The following is a 20324-nucleotide window of genomic DNA, read 5'->3' as shown; positions in this document are numbered from 1 at the left end:
AAATCCCTAACCCCGCCGGGAATCGAACCCGGGAACCCGGGCGCGGGTAGCGAGAACGCTACCGCACGACCACGAGCTGCGGAATAGAGCTGGCTTTCCTAAAGTATATATTGTAAGTAACTATCTCCACAATAAAACTGAGTCTTCGACTTTCAATAGAACTGGCTACACGAGGAACACTTCTGAACAATTTGACCACTAGCAGCTGTACCACCGAATTATTTGTTACGCACGTGTGAAGACAATTAATGTAAGAGACGTGGCCTGCTAGATTATAACACTATAATCTTGGCTTGCAAATATGCACAATGTGGTTACTCACCAACTACAAATCAGTGTAACTGTTCTGTATTGTAATCCTATAACATCTCATATTGCCATATTTGTCAAACACTGCTGTGAGGAATATAATCTTGGATTTCAGTAACTACAGTAACCACAAGCTATTTTGTAATGTTGAGTTAAAATAGTCAGTGAACAAATTTGAGTGGGAGACATAATAATGTATGTAATGAAAACAGAATGGCGCTGGGTGGGCTAGGTAGTTACGTTAGTGAAATTATTTATTGGTACTGAAGAAATTAAAAAGTAAGGTTGGTGCATGACATTAGTGAATATGTATAACAAGCATGGATGTGTATGCCTGGACAACATAGTGTATGAAAAAGGATGGAGGTGTCAGTATCGTGTATGTCTGTGGCTGATGATGTTTAGCTATAATAATCAGAAGCAAAGAATTAGAAGGAAAAATAATCTCCTTTGCTGTTAACTAAAACTTAATTTAGGTCAAAATGATGTGATCAATGCTGCTACCAAAATTTTCGATCACTTATTCAGTATTAATGATATTAAATGACTGTCAGATAATAAAGCAAAATATATTTCTTCTACGATACAGAATAATGTTTCAAAATAGCAGCTACTTTAATATAGTACAAACATGTTACATAATCTTTTATCACATCAAAAACTGTTTCCTGAAATGCAGAGTAATCTGTGTATGGTCAGCATGAAGTGATCTTTAAATACTAATTATGTTCCAAATACCTTAACTGTCACATTAAACAGCATTACTATATATCGTGTTAGGTAACTTATGAAAAATGTAAGTAACTAACTTACTGATTTACGCTGAACAGAGTGCAAATGCACTGGCAGATATCCCTGTGTGTCTGTGTGTTTGGTGTGTTTAACACGCAACGTAACAGAAAGTTTGAGGAATGTCATTCTGTTGCGAAAATAAATAAATGTTGTATACGTGATATAGACATTACAACCTGTGGAACTCCGTAATTAGTGCTTGAAAGAAACCCCATTATTAGATGCAATTCTACTTTCTAGGATATGAGTATTGCAAGAGATATCAGAAAGAACGTACGATACCATCACTCCATTATGCTAACCTGAGAAAGGCAAATAGAGAAACAAATATATTACAGAGAGAAACTGAAAAACATGAAATAAAACTTATTGCCTGACGTTGTAAACTAAGAAACATAGGAAAATATAAGAGACTATGATAGAAGTATCGTTTCATAATGAAATCAAAGGGTCCGAATTATTGAAGGAAAAATAATGAAAATTGGGATGTGAGTGTAAGCAGGTACAAATATACAGCAGTATAGCAGTAATTAGTTTCAAAACTAGACTGACAGTGCTCATTACATGCCGCCTACTGAAAAAAAGACCAATAATACGATATGACTGTTTAATGTCACATTCTGTATTAAAAAGACGTACTTTATACGTAACAGTAACAGGAAAAATCAGTCTAAAGTTGCTGAAGCTACGGTTTCATTTTTATTTCATCGTACATGGCAGGTGTTTATTTTACTCCCTTATCCTGTGAATGTTCTGTTTCAAACAGTGCGCGGATCGAGTTTCATTCACAGCCGGCGGTATTTCACAACACCCTTCGGCGCAGAAATTGTTTCCACTTCTGTGCACCCTCATATTTCACAGGTTACTTTTACGCTTACCTGCAGTTTTATATTTCACTGGGTTCAATGCGAGAAATATTATCGGGGAGACCAGCGTGCAGCAAAGCGATGTTTGAACGCTCCATTAAATTGAGACGACACCACATCCGACGCAGATATCTATATTGCACTGAGATTTAGTAAAATTTTCTAAAACGGAATGCAATGCAATTGTTCTCGTAGACGTAACTGGTATGAACAACCATGTTTTTCAAAAGTCGGTCCATTACCTAACGAAGCTTCGCAAAGCGATATAACGCACTATCCTACGACTACAATACCAACGAGTCATTATTAAAATCAGTGAACTCATACAAATTCCTGGGTATAACACACTGCTCCGAGAATCTTAAGAATGAGAATGAGATTTTCACTCTGCAGTGGAGCGTTCGCTGATAAGAAACTTCCTGGAAGATTAAAACTATGTGCCGGACCGAGACTCGAACTCGGGACCTCTGCCTTTCGCAGGCAAGTGCTCTACCAACTGAGCTACCCAAGCACCACTCACGCCCCTTGCTCACAGCTTTACTCCTGCCAGTACATCGTCTCCTATCTACCAAACTTTACAGAAGCTCTCCTGCAAACCTTGCAGAACTAGCACCTCCGAAAGAAAGGATACTGCGGAGACATGGCTTAGCCACAGCCTGGGGGATGTTTCCAGAATGATATTTTCACTCTGCACTCTGCACTCGTGGACATTTGCTTTTCACAGGCAAGTACAGGAGAGCTTCTATAAACTTTGGAAGGTAGGAGACGAGGTACTGGCGGAAGTAAAGCTGTGAGGACATGGCATCAGTCGTGCTTGAGTCGCTCAGTTGGTAGAGCACTTGCCCGCGAGAGGCAAAGTTCCCGAGTTCGAGTCTCGGTCCAGTACACAGTTATAATCTGCCAGGAAGTTTCTTAAGAATGAGAGATTGAAAGTAACATAACATATAAACTAATCGCTGCAAATGAATGAACGTGAGAGAGCCTGTTGTGCGAGGTATCCCAGTGCTGCACAGATAATCATTTCTCTTTGAAGAATAGAACACTTTTTTTAAATCACAGATTAATAAAAGAATATCTTTTTCACTTCTTGCCCTTGTCGCGTCACTCACCAACTGTTTAATATTTATTACAATTCCTATCTCACATCGATTTACTACTTGAAGGGAGAATAGGGAAAACGTATGTAACCAGAGTGTACAGCTACTCGCTTTGAATTAGTACTTTAAAGACACTTAAAGAAGTGGATATAACTAGAGTGTTACACCATGGGTGCAATATATCTGACGAAACAATAAATCAATAAATCGTTCTACAAAGTTCCCAGCGCAGACTATATCAAGGCAACTGCACCGAATAAAAAGTGCTCCACATGGCGCTACGTCGTTAGTGATCTGTGTTCTTGCAAACCCTCTGTTTTCTCTCCGTGTGTACAGCGAGAAACAAAATACGAGGGACATAGAGGGGCGTGTGTACCACACAAATAGCGCAATTTTACGTGTCGGCCTACTGCTGTATTTAAGCGTTTTGTTGTCCGCGTTATGTGGTGCGCGCATTGTTCGGGAGAGCGGTGCACATGCGCAGTTTTGCGTGGCCGTCGCTAAACGAGCCCAATTGTGTGCGGCGTAACGGGATTTGGGTGTCCGGCTCAGTCCTTTCGGACTCCACGCGGACGCCGGACAGACAATGCCGCTCTTCCAAACAAAAGAGCGACGCCCGGTTGCGCGGAAATTTCCAGACGCTTCACCTGTAATCAACACCGTTCAGCACGTCTGCGGCGCACGATGCAGCGACATCCGTGTGGCCCAATAGAGCGAAACTCTTCTTGTTTACACAGCGCGCTACTGTAAGTTTTCTTCTACACAATTTCTAGTACGAACTATGATAAGATAACCAACCGGAATAAAAAAAAAATGTTCCCCAATTGGAGCGTCGTCGGTGGTAATATGGGTTCTTGCAGATGGTGTAGAAAGAAGTGGGTCACACTACCTCTTTGTATTTACAAATTTGTCGCGAGTATGAAGGGAATTCGTGCATCCTACTTCCTCTATCTTTTGCTGTTCGTTACATGCTGAACTAAACTGATGTTCCAGGTAAGTATGATTTAAAGAAGTTTGTGAACTGATTGTGAGCTGGGATCAGCTCCAAATAAATTATCGTAACTATGTATGAAATATTCTGATACGGAAGTTTTAAAACATTTCTACTTAATTTTATTATTCTTTAGACTTCACCATATTTCTTTGTGCTTATATATACATATACTTAATAATACACAATTCAGCTGTCCAGTCTTTTATGACTTTCTAGTCCGGCGGTCACGACAAGACAGAGAGAGATTGCTGTTGTTGTTGTTGTTGTTGTCTTCAGTCCTGAGACTGGTTTGATGCAGCTCTCCATGCTACTCTATCCTGTGCAAGCTTCTTCATCTCCCAGCACTTAGTGCAACCTACATCCTTCTGAATCTGCTTAGTGTATTCATCTCTTGGTCCCCTCTACGATTTTTACCTTCCACGCTGCCCTCCAATGCTAAATTTGTGATCCATTGATACCTCAGAACATGTCCTACCAACCGGTCCCTTCTTCTTGTCAAGTTGTGCCACAAACTCCTCTTCTCCCCAATCCTAATCAATACCTCCTCATTAGTTATGTGATCTACCCATCTAATCTTCAGCATTCTTCTGTAGCACCACATTTCGAAAGCTTCTATTCTCTTGTTGTCTAAACTATTTATCGTCATTGTTTCACTTCCACACATGGCTACACTCCACACAAATACTTTCAGAAACGACTTCCTGACAGTTAAATCAATACTCGATGTTAACAAATATCTCTTCTTCAGAAACGCTTTCCTTGCCATTGACAGTCTACATTTTATATCCTCTCTACTTTGACCATCATCAGTAATTTGCTCCCCAAATAGCAAAATTCCTTTACTACTTTAAGTGTCTCATTTCCTAATCTAATTCACTCAGCATCACCCAACTTAATTCGACTACATTCCATTATCCTTGTTTTGCTTTTGTTGATGTTCATCTTATATCCTCCTTTCAAGACACTGTCCATTCCGTTCAACTGCTCTTCCAAGTCCTTTGCTGTCTCTGACAGAATTACAATGTCATCGGCGAACCTCAGCGTTTTTATTTCTTCTCCATGGACTTTAATACCTACTCCAAATTTTTCTTTTGTTTCCCCTACCGCTTGCTCAATATACAGACTGAATAACATCGGGGACAGGCTACAACCCTGTCTTACTCCCCTCCCAACCACTGCCTCCCTTTCATGCCTCTCGACTCTTATAACTGCCATCTGGTTTCTGTACAAATTGCAAATAGCCTTTCGCTCACTGTATTTTACCCCTGCCATCTTTAGAATTTGAAACAGAGTATTCCAGTCAACATTGTCAAAAGCCTTCTCTATTGCCACACGTGTTCCAACATTTCTGCGGAATCCAAACTGATCTTCGCCGAGGTCGGCTTTTACCAGTTTTTCCATTCGTCTGTAAAGAATTCGCGTTAGTGTTTTGCAGCTGTGACTTAATAAACCGATAATTCGGTAATTTTCACATCTGTCAACAAGTGCCCTCTTCGGGATAGGAATTTTTATATTCTTCTTGAAGTCTGAGGGTATTTCGCCTGTCTCATACATCTTGCTCACCAGATGGTAGAGTTCTCTCAGGACTGGCTCTCCCAAGGCCGTCAGTAGTTCCAATGGAATGTTGTCTACTCCCGGGCCCTTGTTTCGACTCAGGTCTTTCAGTACTCTGTCAAACTCTTCATGCAATATCGTATCTCCCATTTCATCTTCATCTACGTCCTCTTCCATTTCCATAATATTGTCCTCAAGTACATCGCCCTTGTACAGACCCTCTATATACTCCTTCCACCTTTCTGCTTTCCCTTCTTTGCTTAGGACTTGGTTTCCATCTGAGCTCTTCATATTCATACAAGTGGCTCTCTTTTCTCCAAAGGTCTCTTTAATTTTCCTGTAGGCAGTATCTATCTTTCCCCTAGAGAGATAAGCCTCTACATCCTTACATTTGTCCTCTAGCCATCCCTGCTTAGCCATTTTGCACTTCCTGTCGATCTCATTTTTGAGACGTTTGTATTCCTTTTTGCCTGCTTCATTTACTGCGTTTTTATATTTTCTCCTTTCATCAATTAAATTAAATATTTCTTCTGTTACCAAAGGATTTCTACTAGCCCTCGTCTTTTTACCTACTTGATCCTCTGCTGCCTTTACTATTGCATCCCTCAAAGCTACCCATTCTTTTTCTACTATATTTCTTTCCCCCACTGCTGTCAATTGTTCCCTTATGCTCTCCCTGAAACTCCGTACAACCTCTGGTTTTGTCAGTTTATCCAGGTCCCAGCTCCTTAAATTCCCTCCTTTTTGCAGTTTCTTCAGTTTTAATCTACAGTTCATAACCAATAGATTGTGGTCAGAGTCCACATCTGCCCCTGGAAATGTCTTACAATTTAAAACCTGATTCCTAAATCTCTGCTTTACCATTATAAAATCTATCTGATACCTTCTAGTATCTCCAGGATTCTTCCATGTATACAACCTTCTTTTATGATACTTGAACCAAGTGTTAGCTATGAGTAAGTTATGCTCTGTGCAAAACTCTACCAGACGGCTTCCTCTTTCATTTCTTTTCCCCAATCCATATTCACCCACTATGTTTCCTTCTCTCCCTTTTCCTACTGTCGAATTCCAGTCACCCATGACTATTAAATTTTCGTCTCCCTTCACTACCTGAATAATTTCTTTTATCTCATCATACATTTCATCAATTTCTTCATCATCTGCAGAGCTAGTTGGCATATAAACTTGTACTACTGTAGTAGGCATGAGCTTCGTATCTTGGCCACAATAATGCGTTCACTATGCTGTTTGTAGTAGCTTACCCGCACTCCTATTTTTTTTATTCATTATTAAACCTACTCCTGCATTACCCCTATTCGATTTTGTATTTATAACCCTCTGTTCACCTGACCAAAAGTCTTGTTCCTCCTGCCACCAAATTACATTAATTCCCACTATATCTAACTTCAACCTATCCATTTCCCTTTTTAAATTTTCTAACCTACCTACCCGATTAAGGGATCTGACATTCCACGCTCCGATCCGTAGAACGCCAGTTTTCTTTCTCCTGATAACGACGTCCTCTTGAGTATTCCCCGCCCGGAGATCCGAATGGGGGACTATTTTACCTCCGGAATATTTTACCCAAGAGGACGCCATCATCATTTAACCATACAGTAAAGCTGCATGCCCTCAGGAAAAATTACGGCCGTAGTTTCCCCTTTCTTTCAGCCGTTCGCAGTACCAGTACAGCAAGGCCGTTTTGGTTAATGTCGCAAGGCCAGATCAGTCAATCATCCAGACTGTTGCCCCTGCAACTACTGGAAAGGCTGCTGTCCCTCTTCAGGAACCACACGTTTGTCTGGCCTCTCAACAGATACCCCTCCGTTGTGGTTGCACCTACGGTTCGGCCATCTGTATCACTGAGGCACGCAAGCCTCCCCACCAGCGGCAAGCTCCATGGTTCATGGGGGTAGGAGAGAGAGATTAGTGTTTTTTTAAATCAAACGCCGAGAGTTGGGTGGCACCAACGAAACAGCTACATGGATCTATCTGTTCTGCATACAGTACTTCTAAGTAAAATGTATGTTTAGGAACAGAAAAAGCTATATTTCGGAATAGGTTCCTGCTTTTAATTTTTATAACATGCGAACTGCTATGGTTCCTACGACGTGATGGTATGAAATGGGGCAATAACTTTCTGGAGCACCAAAAACTCGCTATAAGAGCGATGTCGCTAATTTCACCGATGTACGAGTTGTAAGCTTCCTCATACCTTCTTCTTCCTGCTCTTTCTGTATTTTAGTGGTTATCAGTGGTCCCAAATTTAATCAAAGGCGATCGTAAATTATTAATTGATTGTGAAGAACTCACAAAGAGGTAAAACATTAATAACTGTGACTGTCTGCTTATTACCAATCCTATGTTGCTGTTTCTATTTCTATACAGTCTGATTGTTGCTCATAGCATGAAATAGATATCAGTATGTACATGATTCATATTCAGTAATACCGATGCACAGCACTTGTAGTAGTTCAACCGTAACAACCTTGAGTGTACGCATAAACTCGTCACCGCTTTGGAATAAGAGGGAGTGTTCTACCTGTAAGGTAATGGAACTAGGAACACATGGTATATCCTTGTCGGTGTTTGAATCTAGTGACTGTAGAAGTGCAAGAAGGAATGTGCACTAGAGAGTGCCATTTGCAATTTGCGACGTGTGTTTGTTGCTGTGAAACTTGAGGTTGTGTTTTCTGCGAAATTTATTAGTATTTTCATTTTTATAGACTTAAGTACTTCGTAATATATTTCAGAATGTATTGTTAATTCGTTAGTTAAATAATTTTCTGGTGAGTAAAATTGTGTATACTTTCAAAGCTAGTAACATAACCTGTGGATTGTTAAGCTATACGTCGTTAGTCGTGAAGTATCTGTTACACTGAAAGGTAAGTAACTCTTCTACGAGTACCATGGAACGTGTGATGTACGCTACTAAACTGAGTTTCTATACTGCCCTAACAATTTAGCCTGTATTGAACTTGTGTGGTTATGAAAAGCTTCTACTTCAATACTCCTGAAAAGTAATATTTTTCCTAATGTAAAAAACGTATTCCATGCTGCAACATGGTCACGTACCTAGCTACAAATTTACCACATCTCGGTGTCCTGAGAGAGGGAGATCAGTAGAGAAGAAGGCGCTATCTATGCATTGTTAATCAATGTCTGGTCGTAAGACATGATGCACATTTGTTGTGAAAGGTCACATTCATCACTAAGACTTAAATTCTTTTGTTACCTTTTACTAAAAAATTAAAAACTATTACGGAATATGATACAAGAAATTAGTGAAAACAATAAATATTTTCTTCAAAATTTTAAAAAGGAAATTACCAAACTAGACTACACTGTTTGCAAAAGGTGGGCACAAAGTACCCCCAGCCCCTTGGCATTTCGAGGATTAATGTGAATGATGGTAACGAGGAGAACTAAATTTTGGGATAAGCCATAACTGCTTTTGAGTGGTGCACTTAGTATCTGTTCTTTATGTTCTGGTTCTGGCTTCACATTAATTACAAGCTACACAGCTCTCAAAACGACAGTATTGCCGCCAACCCATATATGAAAATTTTATGAACATTAATAACAATAATGCTAAATATTAATTAAAATATCTTAATATTAAGTGCGTACGTGATTTATTATAAGAAATATAGGATACTGAGACGTGGTTAAAAAATAAGTCAGACCTATCAGAAGTCGTTTGCTTGCAAATTTGATTTTCACAAATATATATATTTTTCTCAAAACTTTCCGTGTTTTGGCTTTTTGCTTCTCTGTCTCTTAATTATATAATTCTACATCTACATCTACATCTACATTTATACTCCGCAAGCCACCCAACGGTGTGTGGCGGAGGGCACTTTACGTGCCACTGTCATTATCTCCCTTTCCTGTTCCAGTCGCGTATGGTTCGCGGGAAGAACGACTGTCTGAAAGCCTCTGTGCGCGCTCTAATCTCTCTAATTTTACATTCGTGATCTCCTCGGGAGGTATAAGTAGGGGGAAGCAATATATTCGATACCTCATGCAGAAACGCACCCTCTCGAAACCTGGCGAGCAAGCTACACCGCGATGCAGAGCGCCTCTCTTGCAGGGTCTGCCACTTGAGTTTGTTAAACATCTCCGTAACGCTATCACGGTTACCAAATAACCCTGTGACGAAACGCGCCGCTCTTCTTTGGATCTTCTCTATCTCCTCCGTCAACCCGATCTGGTACGGATCCCACACTGATGAGCAATACTCAAGTATAGGTCGAACGAGTGTTTTGTAAGCCACCTCCTTTGTTGATGGACTACATTTTCTAAGGACTCTCCCAATGAATCTCAACCTGGTACCCGCCTTACCAACAATTAATTTTATATGATCATTCCACTTCAAATCGTTCCGCACGCATACTCCCAGATATTTTACAGAAGTAACTGCTACCAGTGTTTGTTCCGCTATCATATAATCATACAATAAAGGATCCTTCTATGTATTCGCAATACATTACATTTGTCTATGTTAAGGGTCAGTTGCCACACCCTGCACCAAGTGCCTATCCGCTGCAGATCTTCCTGCATTTCGCTACAATTTTCTAATGCTGCAACTTCTCTGTATACTACATCATCATCCGCGAAAAGCCGCACGGAACTTCCGACACTATCTACTAGGTCATTCTCTCCCATGTTTAATTATAGGTGGCCACATGTTGAGGACTTAGGTTGGAAAAACTCTCTATTCGGAGCAGTCCAAATTCAAGAAAGATGTTGTTTGTCATTCTTATCATATGGATTCTTTTAGGCGTCAATGGACATGTTATTTATACGAACAGTAAATGGTAACATTCACATGTATTTGTTTCTGACGAGTTCACGCTTTATGTAAATTATCTTCTGTTTCCGTACATTGAAGTATAATCAAATTACCTTTCAGATAATAATGAGACAAAGCTGGTCGTGGGATAACCTACAACATAAACAGCACGCCTACAGTTGGTGCAGTGCTGTTTAAAATAAATCCCAATTTGTCCTACCTCGCAACAGGACACATTAACTTGCTCTGTAATATTCTGAACAGGCACTGCAATACTAGTCAGTATTACGGCTGGTAAATTCGATATCAACGCAATGAAAGGCACCATTGCAATAAGTACTGTGAAGTACGTATTAATTCGTGATTGTCGAATAAAAGGAAACGTATCGTAATCGATTCGGATATTTCATTAGTAGAAGCTATCCCCGTCACGCAAAATTATCTTCGTTCTCTAAAGCATGTAATATTCCGTTTATGACTGCATTACTTTTTATTATGCTACTGAAATTTCTTCTTTGGGCCAGAGTAAAGCATACACAAATACTAGGTGACAACCACTGCACATATCTAAGTTGCGAGCAATTGTAAATGTTGTGGATTGGCAAGACAGCCAACCCACTACGAGAGGAAGCCGAAAGGCACGCGTTTTAGCTCACGCAGGCTGGTGTGAGGTCTAGAACAGGTCAAGGAAATGAGACTAGCAAAAAAGGACGTAGCTGTGGAATACTTAACTTTAATCCATAAATGGTGAACATCGCTCTTGACGGTACATGTTTTACAGCATCAATAGTAACTGGTAATGGCGCCTTGCTAGGTCGTAGCAAATGACGTAGCTGAAGGCTATGATAACTATCGTCTCGGCAAATGAGAGCGTATTTTGTCAGTGAACCATCGCCAGCAAAGTCGGCTGTACAACTGGGGCGAGTGCTAGGAAGTGTCTCTAGACCTGCCGTGTGGCGGCGCTCGGTCTGCAATCACTGATAGTGGCGACACGCGGGTCCGACGTATACTAACGGACCGCGGCCGATTTAAAGGCTACCACCTAGCAAGTGTGGTGTCTGGCGGTGACACCACAGTAAACTTTCTGCGTTTCTCTCCGGGTTACATGGCACCAATTATTTACGAAAGATCGACAATGTCGTAACGCCGAAACTGTAATTGCATAATAAAACTTCTAGATCCATAAGCTGGATATAACTCCCTTTAAACACTACGTATACAGGCTGTGGGCCTATGATATACAAGATGCACCTAAATAGCCGATAACCCAACACTCAAATTTTCGACTTTCTTGTCACTCTAATTTTTCATAATTTGTCATAAATTTATATCTTACTAATTATTAAATCTCTATGATAGTAATCTGTATGCACTGCTTACGTTTATTTTCGTAAAGCGTATATTTAAGATTACTTTTATTCTGTAGATCGCATGTGTGATGAATAGAAAACTGTCGTATCTACGAAATTTCTCGTAGAGGACGTAGCACTAATTTTGTTGAACAGTTACAACAATCGCACATATCGGTAATCTAGTCTGTAAAGTTACAGAGAACTGATCTGCTGTCAGCAACCTATTTACATCCTATCCATTTTTCTGATGTTGTAGTCTAACGCTCTTAACAAAACAAATTACACATAATTTCACAAGCTGCGACATGGTCGAATATAGAATGAATTTCCTTTGCTTTACGTCTGTAGCTGCAGTACATTAGGACATGTTTTTATATAACAGATCCGAAGATGGTCATTATAGACTGAAACAGGTAGTCTGAGGACAAAAAATTTGTGACCATAGACGTAAAGTAAACAGAATTTACATTAAACATAACATCAAGAATATTTCATATTGGAACTTATTTACACTTGCATAACGTTAACATTCTTTTGTAGCTGGCCATTATCATTCCAGTTTCCCAACATCACACGTGTTGTGAAGTCAATTCGTGTAACTAATGTGTTTCATTTAGGCTCTCTACATGGTGTTTACAGTATTTGGCTTCAGTTCACATGGTAGATCTCGCAAAAAGAGTGTAGTGCCTGAACCGCTTGGGCAACATCTTCGGATGGTAGTGTTGGGTTGACTTGACTTTCGTGTCTTAATAATGATGCAGAAAATTAGATCGTATTTTCCTTTTTTAATGTGGTAACTAATTATTTAACTATACCCGTCACTTCCACTAAATAATTCTCTCAACAAGTAAGCTCGATCACGAAGCAGTTGGAGGAGGAACGATTGTTGTTTAGCGTCCAGTCAACCTCGAGATCATTGGAGACTGCGAAGCAATCGGACGGGCAATGAGAGATTACGAGCAGTTAACTCTCGTCGTGAGTGTATAACGATAACAACCACGAAAAGAAGAAGAGAGAAGGATTAAATTATTTGCTCATAGAAGATCTGTATAGTGATTTTGTGTGAACATAGTGCCTGTTGTTGCTTTACAGTTAATAAGGGTATTAAAAATGATTCTGCGCAACTGCAGGAAAGTTGTCTATTTTTAACACTCACACACTTTTGTTATCAGCGATATCAAACATCATCAGTGGTGTGGAATGAAAAATATTTAATAGCTGGTTTGCTTTCAACGTTTAGGAAAAGTTCGTTACAAAAGATATGTAGATATGATTTTATTTACCGTAAATTATGCTCACTTTACATCGGCAGAACTGGGAGGAAGTTTTACATAATGGCGTAGAAATACGGTACAAACTAATCAACATATGCAGATTACTGAGTGTGAATATGTGGGGCTTCCCCGGCCATCATATTTACGTGTATGTTTCGCAGGCCAGGTACGGCCCCTGCCTCACCTTGGAGGTTATTTGTAAAATAGAGGCGAGCTACTGTGCACAGTGTAACACCCCAAGAAACCCGAAAACATAAATAAGAATGTCATGATAATATAAAGTAGGGAACAGTGCTATCCTGACAGATACAATAACTTTGACAATAATATAACACCTTAAAGCTTTGCTTTTGTTGAATAATTACTGTCATGATATAAGGGTAGAAAGAAAGAAAGGTTATTTTAATTTTAATTAGTTATCAAACACCTCAGTAATAACTGCAAATCAGTACAACGAAAGTTATGTCCAAAGTAATATGTCGGTCAGAGATAACATTTATTGTGAAAGAGAGTTGTGTACGCGGCGAAAAGGAAATTCAATGCGTCTACAATACTCGATTATGGAAATGTTAGTCGCTTGCTAGCTTGCTTCTTATCAAGTCGTGAGAGAGCACCGTTTGTTATAGTACTACAAACGGAACGCTACGAGATTGTTTCTATTCAAAAAACAAAAAAAGTGCTATTGCGTGACAGAGATGCGCGGGCTTAGTTCTCAGTTATTCTGACTTGCGAACTTGAACTGAAATGATATTCTGATAGTGTACGACGAGTTAATGAACTCTGTTGGAGATATTATTGTTGGACTCAACCTTCATCAAAGTGAACAGTTACAACGAAGAATGAACATAGTGTCGAAGACTGCAATACATGATTAGCCTTGAGTAGGGAACATTAATACGACCACACGAAGATAATAAAATACGCCGATTGTAAAAGTTGTCGTAATTGTCACGATCACCGAACTGAAAAGAATCGTAATTGATCTGATCCATCGCTGTGCGTGTGGTGTGATGATTATAAACTAACTGCTAAGAAGGAACAATAAAAATTGTTCGTCAGTAATGGAAATCTCACGTGTTGGCTCCATCGTTAATTGAAGTGTGTGATAGTTGATGATCAAAATTAATTAACAGTGAACATTTTAATTGAAAGAGTGACTGGATGAACATTGTGCATTGAAAGGAGTGTTTTGCCGAAATAATATTACGATGCACGAAAGCAAGCTAGCATTATAGATTATCTTTGGATTTGCGTCGTACCGTAGTGAACAATTCTGCCTGACAACGTAACAGCTACTACTGATTCTGAACCGCAAATGAACTTTTCCTCGCTTCAGTGGTGTGAAACGACGTCGGTGATGAATGATTCACATAATACTGCAATAACTATTCCATTCCACCCACCGAGCTGTAGCAGTAGCGGCTCAACATTAACAGCGACAGCAAAAGGGGAAAAGGCACATCACAACAGTTACGCCACCAGCTGTCGCCAAAGCCTCCGGGAGTAACAAAAAAAAAAAAAAAAAAAAAAAAAAGGCTCTGACCACTATGGGGCTTAACTTCTGTGGTCATCAGTCCCCTAGAACTTAGAACTACTTAAACCTAACTAACCTAAGGACATCACACACATCCATGCTCGAGGAAGGATTCGAACCTGCGACCATAGTGGTTGCGCGTTTCCAGACTGAAGCGCCTAGAACCGCTCGGCTACCAGCAGCCAGCTCCGGGGCGACAGTTTTGCTACTATGTGGCTTGTATTAGTCGCAGCACACAGCGCTGCAGTCGCGGCACTAATTTAAGTCCGCACGGTCACATGCTCACGTGATACCATATATGTATCGTGTCGCAGGCGTGTACTGACGTCGGCGCTCCGCCCACCGAAGAGCCAGTTACGTCCCACGCTCCGTGTAAACGACAGCTGCCTCGTGCCGTCCTAAGCCACGTCCCACTCTGCGCTTCCGGCAGCCGCTCAGAGGGCGCCCTTTCGCTGTACTTGTTGTGACTGCCCACGCGCTCAACGCCTCGTGGGACTGCACGGTTACCAGTACGAACTTTCAGCCTCATAAAACCGTATCGTCACAGCACCTGCTGTTCATCAGGAAACTACCCACGAGTTACCAGCCTCGTGGGACTGTGTCGTTGTTAATCTTCCCTGCTCTTCAATACGTTGCTGCTCTCGAGTTATGTAGACATTATTCTCAGAGGTTGTGTTTAGCTTAGCGCGTTTTATAAACAGTTGTTATTCCAAACCGTATGTTTCGCTCTAGCGAATCTCGCTCCTCTAGAAGAGTACAGAATCTAGACCATTTTAAACAGGAATATCAAGTGCGAAGCTCAACAGAAAAAAACATGAGCTTTGTAAGAATAAAACAAAAAGTGGCACTACCTCACTTTACAGGAAAAGTACCACATAAGCAAACAGCTGCTCGCGGTCCGGGGCTCAGGGCTGGATTGTGGGTCCACAGATTCGATTCCCACCTGCGCCTATATTCTTCCCTCAGGACTGTGTGTGTGTGTGTGTGTGTGTGCCCGCGCGCGCGCCTGTGTGTGTGTGTGTGTGTGTGTGTGTGTGTGTGTGTTGTCGTAAGCATTTTTCCTCGTCTTCATAAGGTGCTTAAGTTGCCGAAATGGAGTCTATAGAAAGACTTACGCATGGAAACCGAACAACCCCAGATGCTGCCTCCCGGCCAATAATGCTAAACAATTCTTTCATACTACATAACCAAAACATTGGCAGACGATAAGCAGCTTCTTAATTGAGCCGTGGCACCATTGAGTTAGTAGACTGTTCTGTCTGGCGCCACTGGCTCAGGTGTAGCATCGACTATCCCTCTTACGGCCCCATTGCCAATATCTATGCAGAAGAGTTGGTGTGTCCTTAAAAGTCTTTTTTTGTGATACGGTACACTACAGCATACTACAGCATCACCAGCCTTCTACGGTCTAACTGTGTTGGTGAGCCAGTAAAAATAAACCATAGGGCAATGACATTGTGTCACTAAAACACACTTTGGACGTGTGGCGATGGGACTTGGAGTCCCATACCACAGTCCCATACCACCCTGCAACGGTGGCAGTATTCGTCTGTGCGGCATAAAAACTTAGTCCGACATGGGCAGATAAGATTGGAAAGTCGTGGACATTGAATGGAGGACTAGTCCTGCCAAAGGAGGCAGCCGTGGTGGGCTTGCTAGGCACAGCGCTAGTCCTGTTCGGAAGCCGATTCCTCGAGGATGATCAGTGGAACTGGATGGCGATGCCAGCGACGTGGATGTGTAATCCCAACGTGGCGTAGCACATGGACAGTGTCCCGTAGGGCTACCACTTTCTCATAGAGGCGCCGCGCGTTGTTGCGTATGGTATCCTTGAGTGGGACGGTATCTGATTCGGCGGGACGTGCAGGTTCCACCTGAGAACCTTGTTCTGCAGGCGCTCCAACGTCCGCATCCTGGTGACACTAATCGTGGTCCATGCAGTGGAGCCATATGTGAGGGCAGGCAAGATAACGGCCCGGTAGATATGGAGATTGGTAGGCAAGTTAGATTCCCTACTGCAGAAAACGGGCACATGGCCCTGGTCAGCTTATGCCCCTTGTTGGCGACATACTCTACATGACAATGGAACAGTAGCTTGTGGTCCATCCGGATCCCGAGATAGGTGGTCGTCGGGGACAAGGGCACCTGCATGTCTGCAATCGAAATATTACGGCGGAGCACTGGGCGCCGTTTCGTGAAGTAGACCGCCGTAGTTTTGGCGGCATTAAGAGTTCGTTTGTCCGGCACCAGGTGATGGTGATGTCCACCTGTTGTTGGAGGCGGGCGATGACGGCGTCAGAGATACGTCCAGCGGTATAGAGTGCTGTGTCATCAGGGTATTGTGCCAGGTGGCACTAGGGGATGACCGACATATCATTCACGTAGATGTTAAAAAGAATGGGAGATATCATGGATCCCTGTAGAGTGCCAGATGTCAATGGGCGAATGCCAGAACGCATTTCCCGGTGACCTTAGAAGGTCTTTCCTTATCGCTATATATACGGGGTTCGCTGGCCCGAGAAGGAGGCACGAAGTTTGCTGATTGTCGGTAGCGTCGCGACAAGAGGTGCTCACCAGGTCCGAGCGGCCGAAGATGCCGGAGTACTTCACCGGGGTCAGCGTCGACTACAAGCAGCAGGCCGACATCCCGTCGGATGGTTGGCAACATTCGTGTCGGACGACCGCTGGTGGCCTGGCTGCCCTGTTCTGTCTGGCTTTCATCGGCACCACTCAGTAACTACTGCGACGCACCGTGGATCCAAGGAACTGCTTGCTGGTAAAGGGAAGTAACATTCTGTAATCCTCGTGGTGATTTATTTTCATTGTCTACCTGCCCACATTACTATTTTCTGGTTTGTACCCGACCCTCAAAGTTTTACTCGATGGGCTCTTTGGTCGTAAATATAGGCAGTAGTGTTGTACTGAGACACTAGACGTCGTTTGAAAATTTGTCCCGCTATTATATTGCCTTTCCTTTCTGGTTTGTACCCGATCATTAATGGTCTAACTAGTCAACTCTTGATCGTAAATACAGCTGGAACACTTGTACTGCGGCACAGGTCTCCGTTAAACAAAACAGGGACCTTGTTACATTTGGCTGTTAACCGGTTCAATTCTTTGAGTGTACAAACTGCCTATTGGCTTCTGTCTCGGGTTCTTCGGCCGACGTTCATCTAATGATTTTTCTGACGTTTCGCCAGCACGAGTGGCTGGCATTGTCAAACCTTCACCCTCCATTGCCGGTGGTGAAGCTTTGACAATGCCAGCCACTCGTGCTGGCGAAACGTCAGAAAAATCATTAGATGAACGTCGGCCGAAGAACCCGAGACAGAAGCCAATAGGCAGTTTGTCAACAAGTGGCCACGAAAGCCTTAACAATTTTGTGTCTTTGAGTGTAATTGCATTTCTCATTCGTTAATTATAATCTGAGCAACCTGTTATACTAAGCTGTTCGTTTCTGTGTTAGAAAGACCGGGTGTATGTTAGCAGGATGTTGTGGTTCCGCCCAGTGAGTTCAAATGGTTCAAATGGCTCTGAGCACTATGGGACTCAACTGCTGTGGTCATCAGTCCCCTAGAACTTAGAACTACTTAAACCTAACTAACCTAAGGACATCACACACATCCATGCCCGAGGCAGGATTCGAACCTGCGACCGTAGCGGTCATGCGGTTCTCTCTGTGTGTGTGCTATCCTCTGTCCATTTTGTCTACCTCATTACCAAAGCTGTCTCCCTTTCCCTAGTTTGGATTCACTGTTGACTACTTCGCTACCTTCACTCATCTTTGTCCTTCCACCTCCACCCCAAATCCCCCCCCCCTCCGTCCCCACCCCGGCAACCTACTCTCCATTTTTCCGTTTTTATCTTCAGCTCCAGCACTACACTCTCTTTCACTAACATGTTACATAAATACGTTAGCGTAATTAAATCGATTTAACACACAAATGACAGACCACACTGATGAGAACATTCTTACAAGGGAAACACGCCATCGCATCCTTCCTCAGATTTAGTGGTGAGATGGCTCAGTAGATAGCCTATCAAATGGCTCTGAGCACTATGGGACAGATAGCCTATCAAAACTGAACACAGATCAAACATGAAAGAAAGACAGTGTACTGAACTGTGAAAAAAGAAGCAAAATGGTAACAGTGCGGTGCAAGCTCAAGATTTATAAAGTCGAACATATCAGGAAAGCCATGGCGTTGTGGTTATGTGGTCATGGTGTTGGACTGTGACAGCGGAGATCTGCATTCAAACCTCCCTTCTAACACACTTTTCTTTTAAGTATGTGTGTTCACTGAACTGAAATTTGTGTCTGTGTCATGGTGCAACGTCCCTTCGCAACAGCGAGGTGTAAGGAAGGGATCTCCAGACAGAAGTACCTCATATTCGTTCTACAGAAGTAATACACGTTATGACTTTCGCGTACCAAAAAAAAGTTTTGACTCCTGGATTCCTTTCGTGTAATATAATTCACACCCGTTTATTTCCTGTTTTCATTTCTGTGAGGGGTTTATGCAGCATCTCCCCTGCTCTCACTATTCATCAAGTTTACTTACGACGGTAATACATTCTTACTAAAATGGTTCAAATGGCTCAGAGCACTATGGGTCTGAGGTCATCAGTCCCCTAGAACTTAGAACTACTTAAACCTAACTAACCTAAGGACATCACACACATCCATGCCCGAGAGAGGATTCGAACCTGCGACCGTAGCGGTCGCGCGGTTCCGGACTGAAGCGCCTAGAACCGCTCGGCCAACGCGGCCGGCCATTGTTACTACATGACTTATATTCTAAAACCATGTGCACAATGATAAATGCCAAGACTACAGAAGAAGAACAGATACCTCAAGACCCGGATGGGAAGTTCGTAATTTTGTGAAAAACAAAAAATGATGCATGAAAGAGATCTGAACACGCATCTCCCGCTTTGTAGTCGAACACTTTGCAAACACAACGACGACGACGTTAGTCTCGCAATGCACTGCATCTTGAAATTGGACGTTGCCTCTTTCTACTTTACTGTTTTTTTAACAGTCCAGTACACCTTCTTCCTATTTTCATGCTTGGTCTGTGTTAAGTTTTTCACGGGCTGTCCAATGGGCCCTTTTGTCATTAAATCTGACGGGCTTGTCAATGATATTTCCCTCGTTAGAAAAGTGAAAATCAAACTAGCGTTAAGCTGACTTCACTCATACACATCATAGAGAGACACGTTTATCCACAAATTTTCAATCAAGTGGTAGCGGTGCTTTGTTATGTTGTATTTCACTTCGAGACATGCGTGTTGCTGCAAACCATTGTAAGTTCAGACAGAAAACTGCAGTACAAAATGATGTACAACTGCTGCAAAGGTACGTTTCTCAGAACTGTTATTTTTGACTATTACTTTCAGATTTAGCAGTGAACAGTACTGTCAACATGCACAGTCTCCATTTCAGTAACTGTGTAATTGGTCTAACAACAAACCACTGCGTTTATTTTCGTTGGTATGTCCCATGGGGCCACACTGTGAAATCTCCAAGCCGCTGGAAGTCAAGGCGGTGGGTGACAGCATGCCAATCTCTTTCTCACCTCTACCAGTCCCTTCTTAAGCATTCCATCGGTGTTTGCTCACACGAGCACTTAATGCTGGAGGCTGGAGGCATTTGATGGTATTTCTTTGCATCTAACTTTTTCGCACTTACAGGCATTGTTCGGGGTCCTTGTTTACCTTACTGCTAAAGAACGACGGACGATGAATACAGATTAA

At 42.1% G+C, this 20324-nt stretch overlaps 1 long non-coding RNA gene across 1 annotated transcript in view; it reads left to right on the top strand.

The window, feature by feature from the left end:
- The first annotated feature begins 3711 nt into the window (after positions 1-3711).
- Positions 3712-20324, top strand: part of LOC126176994 (uncharacterized) — a 336613-nt gene continuing 320000 nt past the window's right edge. The window contains exon 1 of the long non-coding RNA XR_007535734.1: positions 3712-3810. This is a non-coding gene — a long non-coding RNA (uncharacterized LOC126176994). The remainder of the gene's footprint in view (positions 3811-20324) is intronic.

The sequence above is a fragment of the Schistocerca cancellata genome, chromosome 3 (genome assembly GCF_023864275.1).
Source record: "Schistocerca cancellata isolate TAMUIC-IGC-003103 chromosome 3, iqSchCanc2.1, whole genome shotgun sequence".
NCBI classification, from domain to species: Eukaryota; Metazoa; Arthropoda; class Insecta; order Orthoptera; family Acrididae; genus Schistocerca; species Schistocerca cancellata.
The sequence above is the reverse complement of the archived record's forward strand: the minus strand, read 5'-3'. Positions and strand labels throughout refer to the sequence as shown.